At 37.2% G+C, this 16,642-nt stretch overlaps 1 long non-coding RNA gene across 1 annotated transcript in view; it reads left to right on the top strand.

Moving 5' to 3' along the window:
• The window catches only part of LOC139360900 (uncharacterized), a 122,457-nt gene extending 106,505 nt beyond the window's left edge, over nt 1–15,952 (top strand). The window contains exons 3-4 of the long non-coding RNA XR_011618480.1: nt 2,629–2,678; nt 15,883–15,952. This is a non-coding gene — a long non-coding RNA (uncharacterized lncRNA). The remainder of the gene's footprint in view (nt 1–2,628; nt 2,679–15,882) is intronic.
• The last annotated feature ends 690 nt before the right edge of the window (nt 15,953–16,642 follow it).

Here is a 16,642-nt window from a genome sequence, read left to right as displayed (position 1 = left end):
GGTCCCTCAGCAAACATTGGGAATTACACTTTGACATATTTGGGTGGAGACACGGAGTCAAATGATATAATTCCACCTCTGGCCCCTCCCAAATTGCATGTCCTTCTCACATTTAAGAATACAATCATGCTTTCTTATATGGTTTGGTTGTGTCCCCGCCCAAATCTCATCTTGAATTGTAGTTGCCATAATCTGCATGTGTGATGGGAGGGACCTGGTGGGAGGTAATTAAATAATGGAGATTGGCCAGGCGCGGTGGCTCAAGCCTGTAATCCCAGCACTTTGGGAGGTCGAGGCGAGCAGATCACAAGGTCAGGAGATCGAGACCATCCTGGCTAACATGCTGAAACCCCGCCTCTACTAAAAAAATACAAAAAACTGCCGGGCGAGGTGGCGGGCGCCTGTAGTCCCACTGTAGTCCCAGCTACCCGGGAGGCTGAGGCAGGAGAATGGCGTAAACCCGGGAGGCGGAGCTTGCAGTGAGCTGAGATCCACCACTGCACTCCAGCCTGGGAGACAGAGCAAGACTCCGTCTCAAAAAAAAAAAAAAAAAGGAGATTATGGGTTTATAAAGGGCTTTTCCCCCTTTGCCCAGCTCTCATTCTTTCTCTTGCTGCCCTATGAAGAGGTACCTTCTGCCATGATTGTACGTTTCCTGAGGCCTCCCTGGCCATGTGAAGCTGCGAGTCAATAAAACCTCTTTTCTGTATCAATTACCCAGTCTTGGATATTTCTTCATAGCAGTGTGAAAAAGGACTAATATAGTAAACTGGTAGCAGATAGTGGGGTATTGCTGTAAAAATACCTGAAAATGTGGAAGTGATTGTGGAACTGGGTAACGGGCAGAGGTTGGAACAGTTTGGAGGGCTCAGAAGCAGGAAGATTTGGGAAATTTTGGAAGTTCCTTGTCTTTGGGAGCATTTGGAGCTTCCTAGAGACTTGTTGAATGGCTTTGACAAAAATGCTGAAAGTAATACGGACAATAAAATCCAGGTTGAGGTGGTCTCAGATGGAGATGAGGAACTTTTTGGGAACTGGAATAAAGGTGACTCTTGCTATATTTTAGCAAAGAGACTGGTAGCATTTTGACCCTGCCCTAGAGTTCTGTGGAACTTTGAATTTGAGAGAGATGATTTAGGTGTCTGGTGGAAGAAATTTCCAAGCAGCAAAGTGTTCAAGAGGCGACTTGGGTAGCTGCAGAAATTTGCATAAGTGATGAGGAACCAAATGTTAATCACCAAGACAATGGGGAAAATGTCTTGAGGTCATGTCAGAGGTTGTTACGGCATCACAGGCCAGGAGGCCTATGAGGAAAACATGATTTTGTGGACTGGTTCCAGAGCCTTGCTGCTTTATGCAGTCTCAGGACTTGGTGTTATGTGTCCCAGTCATGGCTAAAAGAGGCCAATGTAGAGCTCAGGTCATTGCTTCAGAGGGTGCAAGCCCCAAGCCTTGGTGACTTCCATGTGGTGTTGGCATTTTCATACATCCTCTGAACTCTAGGCAGGTGCTCCCAAACCTCAACTCTTGCCTTCTGTGCACCTGTAGGCCCACCATGTGGAAGCTGCCAAGGCTTTGCACTTGCACCCGCTGAAGTAACAGTTTGAGCTGTATCTTGGCCCCTTTTAGCTGTGGTTGGAGCTGAACCTGGAGTGGCTGGGATGCAGGGCACCATGTCCTGAGGTTGCACAAAGCAGCAGGAAACTGGCCCTGGCCAATGAAACCATTTTTCTCTGATAAACCTCCAGATCTGTGATTGGGAGGGGTTGCCTTGATTGTCTCTGAAATACCCTGGAGGCATTGTCCTTATTGTCTTGGTGATTAACATTTGGCTCTTGGTTACTTATGCAAATTTCTGCAGCATTAAATTTCTCTCCAAAGAGTATGTTTTTCTTTTCTACCACATGATCAAGCTGCAAATTTTTCAAACTTTTATGCTTTGCTTCTCTTTTCAATATAAGTTTTAGTTTCAGGTAATTTTTTAATGCAAATGAGCATAAAGGCTTTTAGAAACAGCCAGGCCACATCTTGAATGCTTTGCTGCTTAGAAATTTTTTCCTCTAGATACCGGAAATTATCTCTCTGAAGTTCAAAGTTGCAGATACCTAGAACAGGGGAGTGATGCCACTATTCTCTTTGCTAAAGCATAGCAAGAGTGACTTTTACTCCAGTTCCCAAGAATTCCTCATTTCCATCTAAGACCTCCTCAACCTGGACTTCAATGTCCATAGCACTATCAGCATTTTGGTCACAACCATTCAACAAGTCTTTAGGAAGTTCCAAACTCCCTCATTTTCCTGTCTTCTGATCCCTCCAAACTGTTCCAACCTCTGCCTGTTACCCAGTTCCAAAGTCACTTCCACATTTTCAGGTATCTTTATAGTAATGCCCCCCTTTCTGGTACCAATTTTTGGTTTTAGTTTGTTCTCACTCTGTTTATAAAGAACTACCTGAGACTGAGTAATTTATGAAGAAAAGAGACTTAATTGACTCACAGTTCTTCAGGCTATACAGAAAGTATGACTGGGAGACCCCAGGAAACTTACAATAATGGTAGTGTTATAAATAATGTTTCGGTGCCACAAAAGAAATAGCACTCAAATATAAAATTTTCTTTTTCATTTTCAGCAAGGCAAGTTACTTCTATAGAAGGATGCACCCTTACAGATGGAGCAATGGTGAGTGCACACTTGGACAAGGGAGGGGAAGGGGTTCTTATCCCTGATGCACGTGGCCCCTGCTGCTGTGTCTTTCCCCTATTGGCTAGGATTAGACTGCACAAGCTAAACTAATTTCAATTGACTAATTTAAAGAGAGTGACAGGGTGAGTGGTTTGGCTGGAAAAACGGTTATGACATAGCAAGTAATCAGAATGAGTCAGGGTGGAGCAGTTACTCAGAATGAGTCAGGGTGGAGCAGGTGACTGAAATGAGTCAGGGTGGAGCAGGTAATCAAAAACGGTTGCTTTATGAGGAAGTTGAGTTTAAAAGTAGAAGGCAAAGAATTGAGCATACTGACATATTTATTCTTCGAAAAGAAGTTTAGAACTCATATCTAACAGTAGAAGGTGAGGGGGAAGCAAACATATCTTCATATGGTGACGGAGAGATAGAGATCAAAGTGCTAAGTCCTCCACACTTTGAAAGAACCAGATCTCATGGGAACTCACTCACTATCACAAGAACAACAAGGGTAAAATTTGCCCCCACGATCCAATCACCTCCTACCAGGTCCCTCCCCCAACATTCTGAATTACAATTCAACATGAGATTTGGGTGGGGACACAGAGCCAAATTATATCACACCAGACTCCAGGTTCAGACTCTTGTCTTTATGCCAGTATTCTTACAGAGTCATGGTACAATAGGGGTAACCATGTAGGCTTTGTAAATATCTGATTAACCTAGGAAAAATTCTTATTCTCCAATTCTATACTGTGTGACCTTTAGCAAGTTGCTTAACCACCCTGATGGTTAGTTTTCATACCCACAAAATGGACACTATTTAATTGAGCAATGTATTAAAAGTACCTGAATAAAAACACTTTTACAAGCCTTAAAGGAAACACAGGATAAGGTGGTCATGTAACTCTCATACAGCTGCATTGCCGTGGTCACCATACTCTAGCAAGTCTACACATCTGACAGTCTGGCGTCAAAATAGCTGTGTGTCTTAGAAGCCACATTACATTTAAGTCAAAAAAGAAATGTTTCATATGTCAGGTATAATAGACTCCAGGCACTGTACCATATCACCAATGTATGAATTGACCTAAGCCATGGCTGTTATTAAACACTGTTAGCTGTCTAAAGACTCTTACAGGGACTGTTAATGGGCAGCTTTTGATTTTTCAAAAAATAATGTTTTCAGGAGTACAAGCTATAAAAAAGCAAAGTACTCTAATTTTCCAATGTACCCTCTTCTAATCAAGCTGGTTTTCCCTTGTCTCTGTATTGAAATGACAAGCACATGTCTTTCTCAGATATCTGGCACCTCTTGTGATTTTTTCTTCATGTCAAAATGACAGACTCTTAATTAGTAGGGCTACTTAATCCTTTCTTGTAGCAATGCATCATGACATTTTTATCCTCATGTCATTCTTCCTAAGCTATTATTTAGTGTTCAATCAGCAATGAGAATGCAGGACTATGCTCAAGAGGTTTTACATTATGGCTTTGCAGTTTTTTCAATCAGTTAGACCCATATGATTCATTGGTCTCCAAGACCCATGATACATTTCGTATATTTTTAAGGATTAGTATTATTTCTATCAGGACCGTTCCAGCTGTGCATAGGGTCTATCCTTTCGATTCCAGTGCCCTTGGGATACCAAATGAGAACCCATACAGGGATGAAAAGTGTAATTTAATTGTAGGTGTGCAGTGAAGCAGGGTGAAGAGCATTCACAACAACCCCAGCTGCCAGGCAGGGAAACGTGTGGATGCATTTCTTGGTAAGCATTTACATTATTGACATTTCTAAGGCTGCCTTCAAGAATCCATTCTCTGAAGCTGCTTACTTGATTAAAATGAACTCAACTTACTCTAATATGTCCTTTACTATACGTGGGAAAAGCAGTTTCTTTTTGACTCGCTATCAAGCACTCCTTACTAATCTGATATTTGGAGATTTACTTCGATTAAATACATTCGCTTTCCAAGAGATAAAACAGCAGATCCAAGCATTTTCAATGGACTTTGACTTAAAGAACTATTCATCTGTGCATTGCTTTATCCATTTTATTTTTAGATTTTAAAATAATATTTCAAAGATAAAAATCCCTAAGGATCCAAGTGCAATCACTATAGCATTGAACTCTTTCAAACACTCCCCAGCAATGTGAGCCAGATGTCCCAACAGAGCAGTCAGTGGTTTCACTCTGTGTTTCAGCTGGGAGTAGGTCTTTGTGTAAAGTAAATGACTTATCTAACCATCCGCTTTTTCAAATTGTGTTCATTCTAAATGCCAGAATCGAAGGATATGAGCAGGTGAAAGGCTCACATATGTTTTGTCATTTTTTTCCACAGTAACTTTGTATTGGTTGACATTCCCATAAGTGATATGTAGAAATGCCCTTCTTATTTCCCCCTTGCCAACAAAATGTGTTGGTATTTTTTTTTAATTTTTGCTAATTTGATCAATGAAAAATGATATATTGCTTTTATTTTTAATTCCTTTTATGATTACTGAGGACTGAACATTTTTCCATCCACAATAACAATTCTTTCTTGTTCTGTGAATTGTCTCTTAGTTTCCATTGTACTTCTACATTTTTTGCTCGAGTGAAGCTATACTTATTCCTGATCTAAGCAGCACAAACTGTCACCATTATCCCTTCTTGGGATTCAACCAAATCAAATTTAAAATTCACAAAGAAAAACAATGTAGGCAGGACCTCCAGTCCCCAATTCCCCAGAGTCTCAGTCAAGAATCAGTTCTTCCTCGTGGCTGTGCAGATTTTGAGAATGTGCATGCTCCCGTTCTCAGTCCTTTAGCATGTGCCAAAGCACTTAAACAGACCTGTTAATAACTTACCTGCTACTTAAGGGGTGTTCAAGAAAGGGCCATTCCTTTATTTTCTTTTTGAGTAGCTCAAATGCACTGGAAAGAGTACATATTTGAATGCAGGTCACTTAAAAACAGACACAGCCTAGAGTAACTTTTTTGCAACTGGCCTCATGTGGAGAAGAAAAGAAAAATGAACCAGCTGGATTAGTTGCTAGTTTCTAAGAGGGAATATTTCCCATTTAAAATTGTATTTCTCAGTGAATCAAAATTAGGAAATACCAACAAGCCGATCATGAACGTACTGCGTAATTCAGCATATTATATTTGAAAATCACTCTCCAGTCTACATGTGTTTTATATGGATCATTATTCTAGATCCTATGGGATTTCATGCGGATTAACCTCGGGTTTTGGCAATTGGTCATATTTGAGGAAACAGCCAAGTACTGAAAGAAGACCAGCACTCATAGAGTTTGAGAGTTCAGTAGCTAAACAGATGTTTTGTCAATCTTGTCTTAGTGGCCACCAAAGACAAAGTGACTTTACCTAGAGAAAAAAGTCTTGATTATTTGGGTTTTATTAGCACTTCAGGTAGGCAAAACCCTCTTCACTTGTCATTTACAGGACATTCTTGTCTACCATATTTAGTATTCCTTGGTAGCATGAAGCAGGTGGAGATTTGCTTCTTTGGGAAAAAACTTTATTTCATCTTAGCAAAATGTAAAGCGTATGGAAAATAAAATAAAACACTTTAGGTTTCATTAGCAAATTTTTTTAAAAACATGTATTTAAAACATTTTACTGTGGATATCCGAGTAATAGATATTATTAGGGGAAATTTATTCAAGACTATTTGCAACAATAAAATAATTTGTGTGTACACATAAGAAATTAAATAAGTATTAATCAAGATAATTCAGGCCATCCACATTTGATATATCCAGGCTTTTGAACAAAAAAGTTATTGCTTAGTCTGAAGAGTATTTTAAGCTTCCATTCAATATGTACATTTCGATGAGTGGTAAAAAGTCAACTGTTGTGAATAAAAAGACAGTGCATTTTATTAAATATTTGATGAAAGTTTGAGGGTGGTGGTAGGTCTTACTGTATTGACTAGTTGTCTGATCTTAATTAATTTTAAGTAAAGAGTCTAGGATTCCTAAAAGGTTTTGTGCTTTCTTTATGCTTTAATAGAAATTAAATTTTTACCTGCTTCAAAGTCTATGATATGTCATTAATACTTTGTTCCTTATTTCATTTTGTTACAATAATTATTAAATCACATGGTACACGCCAGACTCCAAAGAACTACTAGAATGTCTAACTAAGATACATTTCTGGATTTCCTCTCTATTCTTATTTGCCAATGTGTTCTATACTATCTCTAATTGATAACAAAGAATCCTAAGTCTGTCCACTGATTTATATGCTATAATTTTAGACAGACAAATTATGCAATTTGCCATCTGTCAAGCCATACACAGTGGAAACAAAGTACACACATTAGAAGTTCTCTCTATATTTGCTAAATTAATGAAATAAAGGAAGAGGGGAAAATAATAGGTGAACAGTATTCTTTGTTACCAGGAAACAAAAAGGAAGTATTAGCTTGTTCTTGATGTGGTTCAATGTCTTTCACCGCTTGTATTTTTCCCTCACCTCTGAGTCCCATCTCCATTTCATCCTCTGCAAATGATTAAAATCCATCTCTTCTTAAAAAGATACAGATGTTGCTCTCATAGAATGTTTAGAAAGGGGTCAGCATTACTTTACTTCTAGTTATAAGTACATTCAAGCTTTTCTCCTCACTGTGGCCTTTACATTCTTTTCCTGGTCGTGTTGAAGTTTTCAGGTGGTTACACAACGTGTTCTCTTCAACAGGAAGTTTTGCCTGGCCTGACTTTGCCTCCGTATAATGTGTGGATGGTATGATATTTGTTACATGGATTGATTTTTAAATGTTTACCTTATGGGGTTGTGGCCTTCTTTTGAGAGCTTCTCATGCTGAAATAGAAAGCCAGCAGGGATTCGGTGGTGCTAGCTAAAGCAGCATCACACATTTTATCGAAGGATAACATGGACACATAGTGGGAAACAACATACTCTGTGGCTTGCTGGAGGGTGGAGGCTGGGAGGAGGGAGAGGATCAGGAAAAGTAACCAATGGGTACTAGGCTTAATACCTGGGTGATGAAATAATCTATTCAACAAACACCCATGACACAAGTTTACCTGTGTAACACACCTGTACATGTACCCCTGAACTTAAAATATAAGTTAAAAAAAAAGAATTAGTAACATGCATGAGCAGGAAATGTATCTCTTGACAAAATTCCTTGTGTCTTGCTTTTAAAAACCATGAAAAAATGTGAACCTGCCAGACTCTGCAATGTACTGCTGGAAAGCCATGTTTTGACAGCACATGTTTAACCTTTCTCTACCCCATCCCTACAACGTTCTCTCCCATAGAAGCAAAAAAAAAAAAAAAAAAAAAAAAAAAAACCAGCAATAGGAAATGACTGAAAAGTTTTAAGGTTTTTATCAAATAGTCATAATCTAACTTGTACTTTTAAATTTTACATGCATTTTAATTTTTATTTTTTGAATAAAAGAGTTATAAGAAAGAGCAGAGAGATCTTATAAACTCTTCACCTAGCTTCCTATAAAGTTAGCATCACATAGAATCATAGCACCGCAATTAAAAAATAAAGGAAAATTAACCTCAATAGCTATACTATTAACTATTGTAAAGATCTTATTTAAATTTCACCAATTATACTACTAAGGTCTTTTTTAGGTTGTTTTGGTCTAGGAGCTCACATTGCACTTTATTTTGATGTTCCCTTTAGCATTCTGCATTCTATAAGAGTTCCCCAGAGTTATTTTGTTTGTTGTGATCTTGGCATTTTCAAGAGCACTGGCCAATTGTTTTGTAGAATAGTCCTCACTTTACATTTGTCTAATGTGTTTTCATGATTCTAATGAGCTTTTGTATTTTTAATAAAAATATTACAAAATGATGTTGTGCCCATATCGGTACATAATATCAGCAGGTGCATTATGTTAATCCATCTTGGTACTGGTGATGTTAACCTGGATCACTTGATTACAATGGTGTCTGCCAAGTTTCTCTATTGTGGAGTTATTACTTTTTCTTGGTAATTTGATTTACATTTTTAAGGGTTTTCTGGATTTAACCTGGAGAATGGATTGGTGAAAAGCAAAATTTGAGAGAAGAGACTGTTAAATTAGATCACATAAGAGATAATGTGACTCAAACTAGACAGTCATAAAAAGGAAATAAATATTTGCTATATATTTTGGAATAAAAGTCAATAAAATTGGTGATGAATTGAATATAGTTACGTGAGAAAATATGAGATATAGGAAGAACTCCAAGGTTTCTGCCTTGTAGAATGGGGTGAAGGGTAGTGATATACTTTGGGATGAGAAACATTGGATGAGTTCTGTCAGTTATTTTAAGAGGAAATATGGATAATGAGTTGGAGAAATACAAGAGTGGAAGGAACGAAACTAGTTAGGAAGCTATTGCATTAGTTTAGATTATCAGTGATGGTTTCTTTAGATTAGAAGGGATGACAAAATGGAGAAAACTGTCTCCCTGATGTGGGAGATGATTTAAGAACTGCAATCAATAGGTGTTCAGCCTTAATTGATTAAGGGGATTTGCTGAACAAGAGAGGTGACAAAGGATAACTTCTAGGTTTCTTGCTTTGCACAACTGGATGAATTGTGGTTCCATTTATTCAGATGGGAAGCCATGATGGGAAACTACGTTTAGCATAGTAGTTACTTACCCATTCACTACTAATAGTACAAAACAATTGGCCAGTGCTCTTGAAAATGCCAAGATCACAAAAAATACAAAGTAGCCCTGAGGAACTCTTATAGCATGCAGAATACTAAAGGGAACATCAAAATAAAATGCAGTGTGAGACCCTAAACCAAAACAACTTAAAAATGGCTTTAGTCATGCAATTGGTGAAATTTAAATAAGATCTGTATAACAGTTAATAGTATTGCTATTGAGGTTAATTTTCTGGTTTTTTTTTATTGCTGTACTATAATTGTATGTGATGCTAACTGTATCGGCAGCTAGGCAAAGAGTTTATAAGAACTCTCTGTTCTTTTTTTTTTTTATAACTCTTTTATTCAAAAAATAAAAGTTAAAATGCATGTAAAATTTAAAAGTGCAAATTAGATTATGACCATGGGATAAAAACTTTTCAGCCATTTCCTATTGCGGTTTTTTTTTTTCTAAAAGAGGAAATTCACTGTCTAGTGTAAGAGTAGTATGCATAAACTGTTGTAAATAGAAATGTGTGCACACAAAAACCGCAAAGGAAAAATACAAATAATTCTCCTCGTTCTTTCCTTTTTCCCCAACCTGCTCACATCTTTTATTTTTCTTTTAAAATAAAAACAGAAAATCTAAACTTGTTCTACTGATCCCTGTATAATCTGGTCTCTGACTCTTTGTCTGATCTTATCTGATGATACCACACTCCCTCTTAGGACCCTTGAGGCAAACAGGCACCTTTCTGTTTTTCAACTGAGTTCCTTATTGCCTTGGGACCTTTGTTCTTACTATTTCCTCATACTAGACTGTCCCTACTCCTGTATTTCAATGGCTACCTCTATCTACTTGGATTCCTTATGTACCTGTGCAACAACTATTCTCCTCACAGAAGCCAAAATAATCTATTAAAAATATTAATTGGATCAGATGTTTCTTCTACTTACAAGTTTTTCATAGGTTACTACTGTGCTTAAAGTTTAAACTCTTTACCATAACGTACAGGTACCATATATTCTGATACCGCCCTATCTCTCCAGCCTCATCCCAAGCCACTATCTCAGCCTAGCATTATCTCCTCCCTGCCCACTCCACTTTATCTAGATAACTTTTATTCATCTTTCAACTATAAGACTTGATATCATTTTCTGAGAATGCTTCTCTGACAGTCTTCTTCCCATATCTGGGGAGAAGCTTCTTTTTTTTTTTTTTGAGACGGAGTCTCACTGTCATCCAGGCTGGAGTGCAGTGGCGCAATCTCGGTTCACTGCAACCTCCACCTCTGGGGTTCAAGCAATTTTCCTGCCTCAGCCTCCTGAGTAGCTGGCACTGCAGGTGTGCACCACCATGCCTGGCTAATTTTCATATTTTTAGTACAGATGGGGTTTCACTATGTTGGCCAGGCTGGTCTCAAACTCCTGACCTCAGGTGATGCACCCAGCTCGGCCTCCCAGAGTGCTAGGATTACAGGCGTGAGCCAGCGTGCCCTGCCACGCTTCTTATGTTTATTCCCATAGCTGCTTGTATTTCCTCATCATAGCATGTATCAAATTCTAATGTCATGTTGTGTGGTGTTTATAACATAGGTAGAAGTAACATATATAACAATTATAGCACAAAGACTAGAGCAAATGAAATTATACTGTGCTATTATAAGGTTCTTAAACTCTATGTGGAATAGTATAATATCACTTGAAAGTAGTTTGTGATAAGTTAAAGATGTACACCAAAGGATTTCTAGCTTCTGTTATGAGAACTAGAGAGCTGGATAGAAGGAGCATCACTCCTAAATTTACAATGAAAAAGAGACAAGTTTACTTTAAATTGATATTCAGTTTCAAACAGAGAGAGCCGAGGTTGCAGAGCAACCACCCTACTCAAAACCTGAGGATAGAAGGTGCCTTCAGCGTCTGTAGTCACGAACTCTTTCACAACTGGGGTAGATCTAATCAGATAGTGGGAAGAAGAATTCATTTGTCAAATTAATGAAGGCCAAGATCAGATTGGTGGGATAGTGTGAATTCTCTAAAAGGGTCAGAAAAATTGATGGAATTCAAATCCAGTTATAGCCTCTTTCACCACCAACCGCCCTGGTCCAAACAGAAAAGACTGGAAAGAGACCTAAAGAAATGGCTGTTGTGTTGCAGACTTGGGACACAAAAAGGGTAGTTCAGTTCCGGGGGAGAAAACTGCCCCAGATGCTTTCCTCTTCTCTCAACGGTAGAACAAAAGCCTTAATCAGTGGGGAAAGACAAAAAGCACTACTTTCATTGGGGCATTACTGAAAACTCCTTATATTTGTGGGAAGGCGACAAAGAAAAGAAACCCCTAAATATATCAAAAATCACATCCAATATAAATGTTCTAAACAGTCCAATTGAAAAGCAGAGACTGTCAGACTGGATGTAAAAGCAAGACTTGACTATATGCTTCTTATAAAGAAATGCACTTTATGTATAAAGGCATTAATTAATTACCAAACATTAAAGAAGAAATATTAATTCATCACAATCTCTTCCAGAAAACTGCAGAAGAGGAAACAATTCTCAAGTCCTTCTATAAGGCCTTTATTACCTTAATATGAAACCAATCAAAGATATTACAAGAAAAGCAAACTACATGCCAATACAATTGCCATAATTCTAGCAACTAAAATCAGAATACATAAGAAAAGACACTATCAAGTACAGTTTATTCCTGAAATACAAGATTAGTTTAATATTTGAAAACCAATGAACTTGCCATATTAACAAACTAAAAGGGGGAAAACTTAGGTCATATCCATGTATGTGGGTTAAATTCATTTGACAAAGTCCAATAATGTCTTTGAATATAGCCTGTCTTTTCTTCTCTACATAAACCACATCAACGGTGCATCTCCATGAATTTTAGTGTGTATTCATTTTGAAAGTAGTGAAAATTTAAATGAATCAACGTGAATGTAAAATCCTTCTGGGTGTTGACACTATTTTTACCAGGATTTTAAACTTGTCTAAACCACCTTAAATTCGATAGTATCTTTTTTCTAAAATAACTTGCTTCTATAAGGTTTTTCCAAAACAGTATATTCAGTTACTGTAGAAACAACCCCTTTTCATAAAGCTAATACAATTGATTAATTTACATATAGTAATTACAATAAGAACAAATGAAACAGGTTTAGGATCAAACACAACTGACCCTTGGCAATATACAAATCAATAGTGGTGAGCTAAAGTATATGGGCAAAGTAGAGAATAGTTTGTTAGATGCACAAGTGTGTATGTTGTGGTTATCAACCAAAAATTGAAAGATTTTATGGCAAGAATGAGAAATACCAGTTAATCCAAAAGTTAAATAGGTAAAACAGAATATCTACATTGTTTTAGGTGTTGTACTTTTATCATCAATTTTTAAAAATCACTTGTTTTTCTTCTGTTTTTTTAATGATTTCCTTTCACACCTTTTTTTCTTGTCTCATTCCTTTTTTAGGGAGTTCACTTTTCTTTATGTTAGAGTAAAACTGTTTCTTTTTATTTTTGTTTTATTTTAAACATTTTACTAGTTAGAGTTGCTTGGCCTTGTATATCTGCTGAAATGTTCTTCATTATATCTTCATTCTTGAATGACAGATTAGCTGAATATAGAATTATATTTTGCGAGATATTTCCCTGCAGTCTTTTGAAGACATGTTTCTGTCTTCTGACATATACCACCGTGAATGAGAAGTCTGCTGTCAGTCTGAGTGATGTTTCTTTGGAGCTAATCTCTTTTGATACTCTGCCTGTTTTTAAAATTTTCCATGTGGATTTATTCTTATCTTGAAAATAAGTCTAGTATTTTTTATGTGCTGAAAGTTATAAGCAAGTAGAAAAATAATAATAAATTCACTACCAAAATGTAACTGCTGTTAACATCTTGCCAATATTTTTTATGCTTTTTATATTGTATCATAGTCAGGATCATACTGCGCACACAATTATATCTTATATTTTTTAGATGGTATAATGACATAAGGACTTTTAATGTTATTACTATTTTTTGTAAATACTATGTTAATCCTGAGTAGTATTCTATTGTATGATGTACTTTAATATATGTAACCTTTTTTCTATGTTTAGTATTCTCTTGTTTCTTGACTTTTTAATTTTATCAGTAGTGTTTTAATAGCCAATTTTGCCTGTAAGTTATTCGTTTTATCTCTAATTATTATTACTTCTTATTTCAATAGTTTTTGGGGTACAGGTGGTTGTTATTGATTACATGGATGAATTCTTAATGATTAATTCTGAGATTTTAGTGCACTCATCACCTGAGCAGTATACATTGTACCCAATATATAGTCTTTTACCCCTCACTCCCCTGTCACTCTTCCCCTCTCAGTCCCCAGAGTCCATTATATCACTCTGTATGTCTTTGCATCCTCATAGCTTAGTTCCCACTTAAAAGTGAGAACATACAATTTTTGGTTTTCCATTCCTGATTTACTTCATTTAGAAAAATGGCTTCCAGCTCCATCCAAGTTACTGCAAAAGACATTATTTCATTCCTTTTTATGGCTAAGTAACATTCCATGGTGTATATGTACCACATTTTCTTTATCTGCCCATTGGTCTATGGGCACTTAGGTTGGTTCCATATCTTTGCAATTACGAATTGTGCTGCTCTAAACAAGCATATGCATGTGTCTTTTTTATATAATGACTTATTTTCCTTTGGGTAGATACCCATTAGTGGGATTGCCAGATCAAATGGTAGATCTACTTTTAGTTCTTTAAGGAATCTCTGTATTGTTTTCCATAGTGGTTGTACCAGTTTACATTCCCAACAGCAGTGCACAAGTGTTCCCTTTTCACCACATCCACTCCAACACGGATTTATTTATTTTTTGACTTTTTAATTATGGCCATTCTTGTAGGAGTAAGGTGGTATTTCATTGTGGGTGTTTTTTTTTTTTTTTTTTTTTTTTGAGACAGAGTCTCGCTCCATCACCTAGGATGGAGTACAGTGGCATGATCTCTGCTCACTGCAACCTCCGCCTCCTGGGTTCAAGCAATTCTCTTGCCTCAGCCTCCTGCATAGCTGGGATTATAGGCATGCACCACCACACCCGACTAATTTTTGTATTTTTAGTAGAGATGGGGTTTCACCATGTTGGCCCAGCTGGCTCAAACTCTTGACCTCAGGTGATCCACCTGCCTCAGCCTCCTAAAGTGCTGGGATTACAAGTGTGAGCTACCGTACCCGGCCTCATTGTGGTTTTAATTTGCATTTCCCTGATGATTAGTGATATTGAGCATTTGTTTCATGTGTTTGTTGGTTGTTTGTATGTCTTTGTTAAAAGAAAAACTTTAGCCAAATTAAATTTTTTAAAAGTTTAATTGAGCAAAGAACAATTCTCAATTTGGGCAGCCTCCCAAGCCATAGTAGGCTCAGAGACACCAGCACAGCCACCTGCTGGAAGAAGATTTATGGACATAAAAAAGAAAGTGACATACAGAAAATGGAAGTGAGCTACAGAAACAGCTGAATTGGTTACAGCTCGGCATTTGCCTTGTTTGAATGTGGTTTAAATAGTTGGCCATCTTTGATTAGCCAAAACTCAGGAATTGAAACAAGAGTAGGTTACAGTTTGTTGACAAATCTATTTAGGTTATAGTTCATGAGAAGTGTACAGCAAAAATTTTAGGCCAAAGTTAAAATATGTGGGGAGGCAGCTTTAGGCTAAACTTGACTTAACAATTTTCTCCTTTTGGTCATCCTCAAAATTTTGAGAAATTGGCCCAAACTATAGTCATCGATATCACTATCATCATTGTAAGTGTACTTATTTGATCTTGAAACACATGGGGAAATAGCAGAACAGTGGGTTTTGTAAGGTGGGAACAAGGACTTCATTTTAATTTTTTGTCAGGGTTAGAGTAGGAGGTACCCTCCTTATGCTGGAATATCCTGTTTACAGGAGAAAAACAAAACTCTCTGTTCTAGGATCTATGTGTTCTCTTAAAGTCTTAGTTTGATTGTCATATTTAGTATAAGTGACTCCATTTTGGTTTTGTGTGGTCTGATGGGGCCTAGTGCATGAGCTCAGTTCAAAACAATGGCCTCCCATAATTTTCTTTAAAAATTTCCCCCTTTGGCCAGGTTCTAGCTTAGGGGAGAGCATGACCAAAACAGAGGGCCTTAGTGCCACTCTCAGTTACCATCATTTTGAGTTTCCAGTCTCAGCACATCATTCATAGGTTATGGTGACCTCATGGTCATACATTTCTTTCAGCTCTTGTTATTCCAGTTGAAGAGAGACCATTTGACGTTCTAGAGATGGCTGTATTAAGAAATTTAATCCTTCTGAAAGAATATAGCACACCAGGGTGACTATTATTTTGACTATCAGGAGGATAATATCAAGATTTTGGAGTATGCTTCTTAGCCAGTGTCCACATAAACCAAACCAACTAAAATCAAATTGATCAATGAATGAGTTAGATAAAGAGTCTCCTTGCTTTAACTAAGCAGTTTCTTCATTAATATTCTATAACTGAATTTCTATAATAACCAATGTGATGTATTTCTCCATAGGCAACAAGGAGTGCCAGCAGCTGCATAGATACTTCTCTGTTTAACCAGTAAGTAATCTAGAGAGATTTTGTTATTTAACACAACTTTCATAACAGAATTTAAAATCTGTCATGTAACCTTAGCCTTTACAGTAGAATCTGCTATAAAGCCTATTATGAGTGATACATTCCTAATTGTCTCATTTACTTCAACCCAAGGAAAAAGGACCTTAACAAATTATACTCTTCTAGAATAGTGAAGACCTCTTGGCAATGTTGTCTTTAACTATGATGTGGGTTAAGAGGAGTGGACTAATGTTCTGCTTCTGACTGGTTATCAGGCACAATATGTACCATTATAATTTCTCACCTACATTGGGCCTTCATCTTCCATCTATCAAGGTATGTTTTCCATGTATAAGGTTGGCTGCAAAATTATTCACAAGTAAAATTATACCCCATGAATGCATACAACAGACCCCCTTTTCATTTCTATTGTTCACACATGTATAAGCAAGAGGAAAAAATGAAAGGTAAGAGTCTCATCTCATAATAGTAGAGAATTCTTGTTCTGTGATCTTGGGAAAAAGATGTCCACCTCCTGGATGCCATCTTCTTCTGGAGAGAAACTTCCCTGGTTAACTTAACCTTAAGATTTCCAATGGATGTTTGGATGTACAGTTCCAAGAGTGTGGAGGGACCCTTCTGAGTTGTGAGACTATGAGCCTAAGGTTAAAGGTCCTGAAGTTTTCCAGCAGTGTGGATGGCAAGGGCAGTCTTTC

Source organism: Macaca nemestrina, chromosome X (assembly GCF_043159975.1).
Source record: "Macaca nemestrina isolate mMacNem1 chromosome X, mMacNem.hap1, whole genome shotgun sequence".
Taxonomy (NCBI): Eukaryota; Metazoa; Chordata; class Mammalia; order Primates; family Cercopithecidae; genus Macaca; species Macaca nemestrina.
The sequence above is the reverse complement of the archived record's forward strand: the minus strand, read 5'-3'. Positions and strand labels throughout refer to the sequence as shown.